This window comes from Trachurus japonicus, chromosome 12 (genome assembly GCF_045865225.1).
Source record: "Trachurus japonicus isolate A0001 chromosome 12, Traja_1.0".
NCBI classification, from domain to species: Eukaryota; Metazoa; Chordata; class Actinopteri; order Carangiformes; family Carangidae; genus Trachurus; species Trachurus japonicus.
Window position 1 is genome coordinate 29,028,559 of NC_140918.1, and position 12,921 is coordinate 29,041,479.

The window sequence follows — 12,921 nt, forward strand, 5'->3', positions numbered from 1 at the left end:
GTCCCTTCATGGGGTCACGCGTTTTTAACCCAATTGTGGGGCCCACCCTTTCCAATGGTCCCAGACCTCTGTAAAAAATCAGGCAAGCTTAAAAAAAATTAACAAAATTTTCAGTCACTTTAGATTAGCCATTTTCTAAAGTTTTTTCTCTATGCTAGTTTTTTTGGTCACTTATGGGACACGTTTCTAGCATTTGTTACTTGGGGGGGTCCACTTACACACACACACAGATATGTCAAGTCTTTCTACCTTAGTGGGGACCAAAGAGTTATTAGTTGTTTCTATAGTTTTTTTATTAACAAAAAAAAAACTGCAAGGCTGCATCAGAGGTTTACATCCTGCATCTCCTCTCCTCACATTAGGTAGACAGAGCAGTGATAATCAAAAAACAATCACCTGCTTAAAATGAATCAACTGCTGATTATTACAGTGAGCTTTGATATCAGGAAAGCAGCTCCTTGTGTTGATAAGAACACAACATAATAGCATAATAACATATAACATGACAAATATTATAGCACCTCCTCATACAAGCCTGTCTATTACCTTGTAAAGTGAAACACTTTCACTCTAATTGTCTTTGCAGAGAAGTACTTCGATTTTTAACAGTATTTCACTGCCCTCCAGTCTCGATTCTTCAGGGCTTGAGGTTCTGCAGTGATGCAGCGCTGATGGTCCTCCTTCCCTGGGACTTGGTTCATCAGAATTTTTTTCTTTAAATGACGTTCTACTGCTGCACATTCTTCTGTTGTCCAGGTTCTTTTAACTGCAGGTTAAACAGTTTGTTTACCTAAATGGGCATAAAAAGGACAAGTTACAGAGTTATAAGAACTTTAACTTGTAACTACAACTGAAAAACTCAGATTGATTCCATTGGTCATCCAATGAAGTACTGACTTGGTTGAGACCATACAGGACTGTCCCATAGTCAGGAAAAATACATAGTTTTACCAACCAGTCACTTTTACACACAACCCCCTAGGTGCCACATAACTAAAATCTATTTAAGGCCGGGTGATGGAGGGCTTTTAGATTGCATATCAATGGCTTAATCAAGCCCAGATTTGGGATATTATCCAGCCCACTATGTGCTAATAAATGCTCAAAATGAACATGAATGTCTCATTTGAAACATCACGTGATTTATTGCACGGATCAGCTAAGAAGATTTGTGTGATTTCTGCCTCTCTCCCCCACCAGGCAATGTTTCTAGAGTCTCTGTCACACCTGTGTCATGATTGGTCAAAATCTAAAAGCCTGGTTGATAATATGTTAGTTTTCTTCCCTCACAAAACTGATTTACTTGGACATAAAAAAAGAAAGAAAAATGGGGTGGTGAAATAGGGACGTGATTAAAGACCTTCACAATGTGTTCATATGCCTGTTAGAGCTCTTTGCATTACATGATCAACAATATGTTTCAGACACGCCACAAACCCAAACAAAGTTAGCAACCAAAGTAAAACAGGGCTGCCTACAACACACAAGAAGCTTTAGAGTTTCTGTCTCCAAATGTATTGATGGACAGGCTGAGGAAAAGACGTCAGAAAACAGCATCAGAAACGTGGTGAAGTGAGGAGTAGCTACAGCTGGGCTGATCATTTTCAAGACCAGTAAGTCCCTGTTTGTTGTTATGCAGTTTGAATATTATAAGATGTTTGCTTATTTCTGTAAAACACAGCATAAAATGTATCTATAAAGATTATAAATTTAAAAAATATACAAAGTACTATACTGAAATGTACAGAAAGACACTATGCCAGTCGCAGTAGTGTAACACTGTGCAAAATATCAATATAAGTAGACATAAATTATATACACCAAGTGGTGAGAAATGAGGTAGAGTGTTATTGAGACAGATGTGCAAAATAGCTAACAAATGCGCAATTAGCCATGACCAGCAGGGCAATAGGGAAAATGGTTGGACCAGAAGTAGGGATGTGCGCGATTAGTCAACTATACGATTAAACGTCCCCTCCCTCACTAGTCGGCACCAGAATTACTAGTCATTTAAATTATTTATCAATATTTCATCCATGCACAATGTCAGTTATCTGTCGCCTCTAAGATTTCATGCAGCCGCCGCCACTAGTCGGGGCTGCGGCAGCGGCACTGTCAGACAGTGTCTCTCTCGCAGCCAGAGATGGGACCAAGTCACACATGTGCAAGTCTCAAGTAAGTCTCAAGTCTTAACCTTCAAGTCTCAAGTAAGTCCCAAGTCATTTTTCTTTGGGCAAGTCAAGTCAAGTCAAGTCACAGGTTATGTCAAGTCCTGCATAGGTCAAGTCAAGTCCAAGTCAAGACACCTTATTATTGCAATTTCACCCTCAGAATCTAATCTAAATAAAGTGAAGACAATATATTAGAATAGAATAGAATAGAAAATCTATTATGTCTTATGTCTTATCATGTCTTAATGCATTAATGAGCCTCTTCATAGATCACAAAAGGTCAACAAATAGAATAGAATAGGAAATCTATTCTATTCTATCATGACAACACCATTCTCAGCCTGCACTCATACCAAGTAGTTTTACAGTAGATATTAATTGATATTTTATATTCAAAAGTCAAAGAATGTGTAACATTGAAACATTCCTGGATGCTATGACTGACAGGCAAACAGCTGTGTAGTCACTGCAGATTCTGCAGCAGTGAGAACGTGAGGCTGAAGGAGAGGAGATTTAAAAAAAAAAATTAAAAAAAGGACACATTAGCTTCTCGCTATGGTAACGCTAGTAACAGGTGACTGTTACCATATGTCTATTGGTTGCTGTGCGTCTGCCCCGACTCTGAACAGCGGCGGCGACGCAGCGTTAATGAAGCACCGTCAGGCCACTCACCGTCACTGAAACTCCGGATTAAATCTCTGATTAAAAACACTGAGCTGCGAGCGTGATAGCACGCCATGGATGTATTATATTATAGCCTAATAGATCCATGTAGCACGCCCGCTGCAGCGACCCTGACGGCCCCTTTGCTCCGTGTCAAACCCCCCCCCGCCCCCCTCTCAATCTCTCTCCCCCTCCCTCTCTCTCTCCAGCGGTCCTTTCAAAATAAATGCATAAAAAGTCCGGGGAAGAAAAAAAAAACACCGACTGAGCTGGTGCCGTGCCGGTGAGAAATTCAGCGGTGGCGGCTGGTCATTCAAGTCATTCAAGTCATCGTGTCTCAAGTCAAGTCAAGTCCCGAGTCTTTAACCTCCAAGTCCGAGTCAAGTCGCATCAAAATAGCGATTCGAGTCGACTCGAGTCCAAGTCACAGTGACTCGAGTCCCCATCTCTGCTCGCAGCCCTCTCATTTAGTGAGCATACACACACGCATGCATGCATGCATGCTCGCACGCATGCTCGCACGCACGCTTGCATGCATGCCCACACATCTACATATTTTGTACATTAATGTTTGGTTTGTATTGCATATTTAGCATGCATAGTGCACATTTCAGCTGCATTTAAAGTCCGATTTGGCGATTGTTGACTGTGATTAATGGCTTCAAATGGCTCTTAATACGCACAGTATTTCTTTCCGACAGTGTTTAACATTATAAATGAATAAATTCTACTCAATTTTAACTGCTTTCTGACTGTTTTCTTAAGTGTTAGACTAGTCGACTAGTATAAATTAAATTTTGCGTTTAATCGACAGGGAAATTAGTCGGCAGGAACATCCCTAATCAGAACTATAAGAACTATAAAGAACCCACTGCAGAGAGTTTGGAGTGCTGTCTGTCAAACAGAGGTGAGGTATTGTATAGTGTTATTGCTTGGGGGAGGAATGACAGCTAAGCTCTCTCAGTCTGTTGGGATTATTTCACGGGTATGTAGTGGTTTACATTTTTACACATCGTGATTGCTTCGTGGATCGTTACGTGAGACGACAGGCGGCCATGTTTGAGAGGGACAGACAGCGCAAGTGTTAACTGCGCCACGAGGGAAAGGAAACACAGTTAAAGCAGAAGTAAGTGATATATTTGTGTTAATATAAGTCTTAAATAGTTGTATCTTCAGACAGCAATCACTTACATAGAGTGTTTGGTCTGAAACACGGGTCTGTCAGTCACTCTGCTCTGCTCTGAGCCCAGGAGAAAACATTTATCGTATCCTACAGTTTTTATCCAATGAGGAGAGAGAACCGCATGCAGGGCTGTGTGTGCAGCCAAGGGACGCCGTGAATGTGGTGACGTAGGGACGAGGACTGTTATGGTGCGTTCAAGGCAGCCCGTAACACGTGTTTTTCCGACCTGTGAAGTCGTACCAGTTCGATCTGGTACAAGTTCACTGGTCAGAAGTTACGAGTGGCCGTTATAGTGACTTTCACAGGTAAAACAGGTCGGAAAAACACAAGTGGGTTGCCTGGAACGCTACAAAGTCGTAAGTTGTGTCTACTGTATACAGTAGTTACTTGTCACTCAGACTATAGACCCTTTCAGAGAGTATAAACAAAGACAGGTGTGGCTCATTAGAAAACGCTCTGGTACACTAAATTGAATGGAGCCTTAATTAGTATCCTTGGTAACACCTGTATTTGTTTATACTCTCTGAAACGGTCTATACTGGTTATTTCCCTCCACCCTTAACCCCCCCTGCTAATAACACAATAACCTCTGCACCTACTTTTGCACCATTATTGCCAAGAGGGCTGTCATAGAAATGTGCATTTTATTTAAAATGTATAAATGAAGAGGTCCTTTAAGAATTTTACACACACACACACACACACACACACAACATACTCCATAGATGACCCTAGTCATAATTGGTTTGTGTTTGTCTGTACACTGTATGAATCAAGTTCCTCATGTTTCTCATAAATTAATTTAAGAAGCTTACCTCTCTTTTTAGCAAACTTCCTCCTCTGGTTTTTGGCAAAGGGGCTTTCTTGTGATGATGTGATGATTGTCTCATCTTCTGAACCCTGATCTTCTGCCATACTTGCATCTGAAAAAAGAAAATAGTTTGAATAAATAAACAAGATAGTCCTAGCATTCCAGAAACTGACTGCATTTGATCCTTTTCTTTCTGATAATTTAGTATATAATGTGAATCTATCTAAGGCAGGGGTACTCAAATACATTTGTCAAAGGGCCAGAATTTTTCTTAACAGACACCTTGGGGGCCGCACATTCAAATAGGCCGAGATTGAAATTAAATTCACCTTTTTTCGTCTAATAATTTAAATATTTTTATTTTACTTGTAAGCACATCATTTTTATTTATACACTTCACGGTGTTTTGTAAATGTCTTGACATTTCATCATTTACATATGCTGGAGCTTTACACTGCTGACTTGTATCCTCAGACATGCCCTGTGATTTTCAGCTTAAATATGACCTGACCATCACAGGACATGTCTGACTCTGTTCTGAGGATACAAGTCATTGGTCCTGAAATGTGTGTTTCTCTTCTATAATACACATTCTACATCTCGGAGGCGACGTCTTTCCACACATGGGCTTCCTTCACCTTTCAAACGAGGCAGAGCTCAGTGGGAAACAGTAGGAGAGACACAGGCCGAGGGCACCGGGACACAACAGCGGGGGAGAAGCAGGTCGTGCAGCTGTGCACCGCTGACGTGCACGAAAAAACAATTGCGTCTCATCAAATGCGCGCGGCTACGGCTGTTGAGTTGTGAGCGTGCATGACGCGCGGCTACATTGAATGGGTTTGAGCGCGCGCAAAAGACGCTTCATCTGAACGGCCCCCCATGCATGATGCACACACAGTTGAACCAAGACGGCGGTGAAAATCACCCACGGTCTCTGCAGACAGGCAGGGAAAACCCTGCAGTCCAGCCCGCTCCCCAAACACTTGCGCATGGTGATTTGGGTTCGTCAACGTTTCTGTATCCCAGTGCAGCGCCTCACAGGCACACACAAACGCTACGCACGTGTTTCCATGTCCCAGCGCTTTGACTTACAGGCGCACGGAGCCCGAGAAATACAGTATACAGTAACATGTAAACTAGTAGAACTCGGTCTGATTGGAAGGTTCGGCAGGCCGGATGCGGCCCGCGGGCCGCCTATTGAGTACCGCTGATCTAAGGTGACAGAAAAAGTTGCGCATACTGTTCTAATTTGACAGATTAAATCATAGCAGATACAATTTTTCAAAATTTGTGAGTCTATAACGTCACAGAATATTTGAAAGCTTTAAATTTTGTGTGATAAGCAGGGTTCAAAATTAGCGGTCGCCAGTCGCCAGTCGCCAGTGGCGACTAACTTTGATGCTTTGGCGAGTAAAGGAAGCCGGCTGACCGGCCACTCTGGCGAGTGAAAAAAATCCAACTACTTCGTTGTTGTTACTGTTCCTCCCGACCCGGCTGTGACGCCTGGGTTGTGAGCCGGTGTCATGCAGATCCTAAAGCTCATAACATGCCGTATAGCAATGATTTGTGACCAATTACAACGCTCGCGGCGCACGAGTGTATTCCTCTCTCTTCAGTCTGGTGTTTGGCTGCACTTTCAATAAGAGAAGTTCCATATGAGCGCGATCAGCAGAGACAGAGCACAATGGATGTGGCATTGATCAGATATCGCAGCGCACATGTTTATTTAACGGCAAATAAAAAATAAGAAATTGGAGCAATGTTTTGCAGCCAAACACCAGACTGAAGAGAGAGGAACAGCAGCTCCTCTGACAGCTCCTCTGTGGAGCTGCAGGAGAACTGCAACATATATATATATTTTTTTATTGCAGCGCCGTTATTACAGGTGATGCACATCTATGTCCGTGTAGCTACATTTATTGTCTGATCTTCCTTCATGGTGCACAGTGTCAGTCCTCCTGTGAAACTTTTGGTTACTAAATAATATGACTGAAGGCAGTGGAAGTCTGCACATGTCGACACGCCCCCATGAGTTGACAACATAAGGAGCTAATAAATAAATATATATAAATAACTGATAGTATTATTCGGTCAAGTTCTTGTTATAGGTTAATGGTTAAATGGTTAACCATGTGCATCCCTAAAATAAACCTTTTAGGGGAAAAAAGGCAAATTTGACTCCTTTATTCCACACAAAAATATGCTAATAGCTATGATATGTGTTAAAAATGCTTATGAGTGTATTATAACAGTTCAACACAATGAAAAATATACAAAACAGCTATACATAATTTTTGGCCAGTAAAAAATCTTTCTGGCCAGTAGATTTTTAAAGCTCACTAGCCAGTTGGCCAGTGAGCAAAAAAGTTAAGTTTGAACATCTGACCAGTTATATGCATGTCTGACAGAGTAGTTTGTTATTGCTCTGTATTATCTCTTAAAAGGTTAACATCTTCTAAACTGAATACCTCTTTTACTGACAGGCTTTCAGGATGCTAACAGTCTCCACTCACCCTTTGTAAAGCCATCTCAGACTTGGACTGAGCTGAAGGGCCCTCTGTACTGTCATCACTCAATGATTCAATTTGCGCATCTGTGTTTTTTCCTTTTTATTTTTTTAATAACATTTAGGCTATATGCCCATCGAGAGTGAGTGAGTAAGCGCGAGAGAAACAGCGGGTGCACCAGATGATTGCCAACCGGCAAAAACTGAAATGAGATGGTTAAAGAGAGGAAAAACACATAATATACAATAGGCCTATATGTCCAAAAGACTTAGTCCCGTCGTCACGACGTGAACGAGGGAGGATCTGATGGTGGCTCAGGTTTAGTGATGAGGAAACTGTCACTGCAGCTGCACATCTGTCAGCAGCTGCTCCAAACAGACACGTGAAGGGACAGATTAGATGTTGATTTTGTTAACAGTGACTTTGTTGCACCCAAACATTAAGCATATATTGGGTGCTGTCCGGTACAACTGACCTGCTCCCTCCCCACGGTGCGACTTGAAAACTCCTCTTTCTCCAAAGCGGGAGATGACAGAAAGAGCCCGAGAATTACTGTAACTACTGTAACATCGAAGCTACATTGTTGCGAGTTATTGGCTCAGGCAGAAGCTCTGCGCGGTGCACACTGTTTCAGCTGCCTATTCTGTCATAGTTTATCAACGTTTTTCCGTCATTCTTCATTAGGATAATGTTAAAGGAGCTTGAGGCAAGATCAAGGAATAAAACTCACTAGCGATACAACGGCCGTAGCGGCCGTCAGGGTTACTGCAGCCATCAGCCAAGCTGGTGCGGGAGCGCGCGTCAACTCTCCACAGCAGCAGCTGATGCTGTGACAGTGACACTGTGGCTGAATTGGAAACGGCACAACGTTACTATACCAGTGTTTTCCATTAATCAGCCGCCACAGTTTGGTTTGGGTCAGCCGCAGCAGTCTCTCACAGAAAAAAAGAACAGCTTTCACTAGCCTATCTCTCATCTCTGCCAGTCAGCCCCTCTCCCTGCTGTCTCACGACACACGCACGCACGCGCACACACACGTCGCGCTTGGCTGTTAATAAACAGTAAATGCGCCGTGCCGCGCTCATTGTACAGTGCTCAATTTACCGCGACACCGGGAGGTTGACCGCCCAGGCATCAGGTCAGCAGCACACCGGCCGCCGCCGCCGCCTCTGTGAGCTGCTGGTGCCGCTCAGCTGCTCATGACTCTGCACTCCTCCCAACACGTCGGAGAATTTCCTTACAGGCGTTGTTTGGATAAACTGACCACGGATGAATCAATCGGCTCATTGTAAAACTATTTATTTATTTATTGAAGTAGCCTAAATATGGTGATTTTTGTAGGTACAGATGCAGATCGAGCCCCAAGGCTGCGCTGCTCACACACACCTGAAGCTCCACTTTTCATTCAAATGAACTAATGCACCAATGCATTTATCTCCTAAAAACAATTCAACCAGCCGGCAGAAAACGTCTAAAACCTGTGGGGAAGTTACTCGGCTCGTTTTCTTCCCTGTAAGGAGGACAAAGTTTGCCCGGCCGATGAGCTCAGCTCCCCGGCTGCAGCCTCTGTGACGAGCCGCTGCTGCCGCTGCGTGTGTGGCTCTGCACTCCTCCGAAAAATGTCGGAGCAAATCTACTTATGGTACAGACACACCAACTCCGGCAACGGACGTCAAGTCAACGGATCCCATTCATTGTCTATGTAGAGCAGCAGCTCCGGCCGCGCGGTGCATGATGGACACAGCACGTCGAGTTGACGGCCCCGTCACCGTATGTGAATTTGCATAAAGTTGGAAAAATTGAACTTTATGCAAATGACGTCCGTCCAACGCAATGCGGCCGGCTCAGAAACTTCGTTCAAACTATCAAACTAGGCGGTGTTGATCAAATATGAATCCAGATTCTGTTACTGCACTACACATTTCCCGCCTCAAATGTTTTCAGAAACATACTTTAGTGTGTTGTTTAACTGTAAAATGAGATCGTTTGTGACCCGGCCGCCATGTTGGAAACGGCAGAGCGAAGCTCAAGCTCCACACCACGTCACACAGACCCGCCCACTCGCCGGTGCGCTCGGCGATTCGTTGCGTCGGGATCCGTCGCCGCCGGAGTTGGTGTGTCTGTACCATTAGTCAGACGTTATTTGGATAAACTGACAACAGATTGGGAATCTAAACTGTCACTTTCTCGCATGAAAAAATATTAAAATTTTAAAAAGTGACGTTATTTCTCTACTCGCTGCTCACATGACTGTTTAGGCTGGAAGATCCGCCGACCGCTAGTCGCAAGCGGAGGAAAGCCGAAGCTGTCGAGGACGCGCATGCAGCGTCATTTGACATCACATCCGCGGACAGCGCGGGAAATTCGGACCCAGAATTGCAGCGCATTATGCAGCACACAGCCTGTTCAAGGCAACGGAGAGATACGCGAGTGGGCTCATTCTTTTTGGTTTTGAACGCTTCATCGCCCATTAGCAGTAAAAAACTTAAAACGCATGTGCATTTCTTGCCTCATGAACCTTTAAGTTAATTTTGTGGTGGAGACAAAATAGTTCTTGACAAAAAGTGGTGGGGACATGTCCCCAGCGTCCCCAGCGTAAATGACGCCTATGGGTGAATGCATCACACAGATATTACAATATATTACGGTTTAAGCAGTCGTTTGCGATATGGATATTGCATATGTTGATATTGCAATGACGATAAATTTGCGATTTATTGTGCAGCACTACTGATAAGCACAAAACTTTTGGCCAAGTACAACTATTTTTATGAGGAGTCTCATAAACCTCCAACATCAGAAAAGAGGCTGAACAGTTATTTTTCTAAAAAGTTTTCTTCATCATGCAGCAGTTAAGAAAGTGTGTAAAATAAGTTACTTTACTGGTAATCCAAAGGTTACTTGTTACTTTGGAAGTGAAAGGTGTCACCCATTGAGAAAAGAAAACACAGGATCCACACAATGGGCCCCACGAGGGTCAGTGTTAGAAGTCTCCCTATCTTAACATCCTAACAGAGGCCTAAAAAGTGATCTCACTTCAAAATATTTTCTTCATCATGCAGCAGCTCAGAAAGTGCATTATTGTTATTGTAAATACTTTAGTTTGGATGCAGAGAAGTGTTGTCCTGTAGGTTAACAATCACTTATAGAAGGGTCCATACGGAGGGCCCCAGTAAGGACATGAACTGAAACTTGGTGTGTGTGTGTGTGGAAGAGAAAAGTTGGAAAACCCTTTTGAAGGAAGAGTATCTATCAGGGCCCCATTAAGACATGACCTGAACCTTGTGTGTGTGAAACCAGTTAGCTAAATGGAGATCAAATAGAAACTAGTGTGTCAAGTTATCAGTGCACTTTATAAAGAACTCAATCACATTCATTCTTTCCATTACCTTTGGAGCATCACATTCAGCAGCAGCAGCATCATCTTCACCATAAACCTTGGAGGACAGATCAACAGGAGGCACAGCCATCTCTTCTTCTGCTGCTGGAGCCTGCTTGGATGTCACCTGGTGTTTAGACATAAAAGAAGAAGACAGTCAGCACTGACAGGAATCATGAGTCTGGAAATACTTACAGGTCACAAAGGTATTATGATCCAGGGCCCCACAAGGGTCAGTGTTAGAAGTCTCCCTATCTTAACACCACAACAGAGGCCTAAAAAGTGATCTCACTTCAAAATATTTTCTTCATCATGCAGCAGCTCAGAAAGTGCATTATTGTTGTTGTAAATACTTTAGTTTGGATGCAGAGAAGTGTTGTCCTGTAGGTTAACAATCACTTATAGAAGGGTCCATACGGAGGGCCCCAGTAAGGACATGAACTTGAAACTTGGTGTGTGTGTGTGTGGAAGAGAAAAGTTGGAAAACCCTTTTGAAGGAAGAGTATCTATCAGGGCCCCATTAAGACATGACCTGAACCTTGTGTGTGTGAAACCAGTTAGCTAAATGGAGATCAAATAGAAACTAGTGTGTCAAGTTATCAGTGCACTTTATAAAGAACTCAGGCCTTGTCCACATGAGCCCAGAGGCCTGTACTGCGAAGGAGGTTCAACATGGCCAGGCTTTGTGTTCATCTCCAGCTCAACAAAACCTCAAGTCCCGGCCCGGGTTAACACGGCACTAGAGTTGTCACGGTACCAAAATGAGTAACCACGGTACTATACCAGACAAAGTATCACGGTTCCGGGTAATATCACGATACTGCAACCTTTTTTTATTATTATTATTTTTATGAACTGCAATGTATTTGTACAAGTTATAAATACTTATTAATTAGGCTACTTATAATGTTGTTTGGTGCATGATAAACATAATACTGGTGAAGTAGGAATTAGACTGAAACAAATATTTTTAAATAAGCAATAAAAAACAAATAAATGAAGTTAGAATTTATATGGTTGAAAATAAATAACCATTCAGTCTCTTGCACATTAATTTATGTTTAACAAATATAAATAATCAACTTAGGATAAAAACAAATCCACTGTCTTTAAAAAAAATCTATTTGACAATAATGCTTCTTCTCTAACATAATAAATCATAGAGGACAGAATACAATGAACAGGAACTGATTCCCTGTGAAAACTATATTTTTATGCATTTTCTAGGTGCTTGATACTTGGACATCCTTTAACTCTTTATTCCTCAGCCTGTACACGGAGCATAGCCTGATATTAGCCAATGAGAAAATAAACAGAGCTAAATTAATTAAGTGCCCCTGACGACGACGCTGCGGCAGACTCACTGCTCGCGCCCGGTGCTTCTGCCGTGGTCAGTGTGTTGTCTCATGTTTGTGACTGTAAGCCATGTGCGCGTCTGGGCGAGACAGAACTTTAGCTCGTTGTTTGTTTTGAAGCGAGTTTCTATCGAAGCGGCCGGAGCTGTCTCAGCTGTCTTCATAGAGTCCGTTCTTGCCAGCATGAACCACGAACAGCCAATCAGAGAACAGACGGGCGGACCCAGCGTGCGGAAACAGCCTATCATATCCCCGGACATCACCAGTAACAGGCAAACAGCCAATCATTCAGCAGCTGTGTAGTTAGGTTGCAGTGGGTGCATGTGGGTTTTGTTTACAAGGGAGTAGCATGCAGTGAGAAGCCGGGAGGAGAGGAGAGGCGGCCGCTATGTAGCGGAAACTGGCACCGGTAGTAGTAATCCACGGTAGTACCGTCGTGTAGAATTTCTAGTATAGTAGGAACCGTTACGTTTTGGCACCGCGGGGTACCGTGGCTACCGTGGGTATCGTGCAACTCTACACGGCACTGCAAAGCTGGTTATCAACTTGGTTTGTTAAGTCCGGCTCTCAGCTTTATGATCTGTGCGCGTTCACATCAAAGGGGGCGTTTGGCGTCATATGATTCAACTTCCGCACGAAATTGATCCACAACGGGCTGATTTCAGCCCAGAGGAGTGCAATTGTTTTAATGGAGAGAGGGGAGCCATATAAAAAAAAAAGCACGATTGCAGCCTGAAGCAACAGTGTTGCTGCAAATATGACGAGAGGAGGCTGCTTTTAATTTTTCTGACAGCTCTTGCGCTACTTTTAACTCATTGAGTGCCAACCACGTAATTTCTCGTTTTTCGTTCC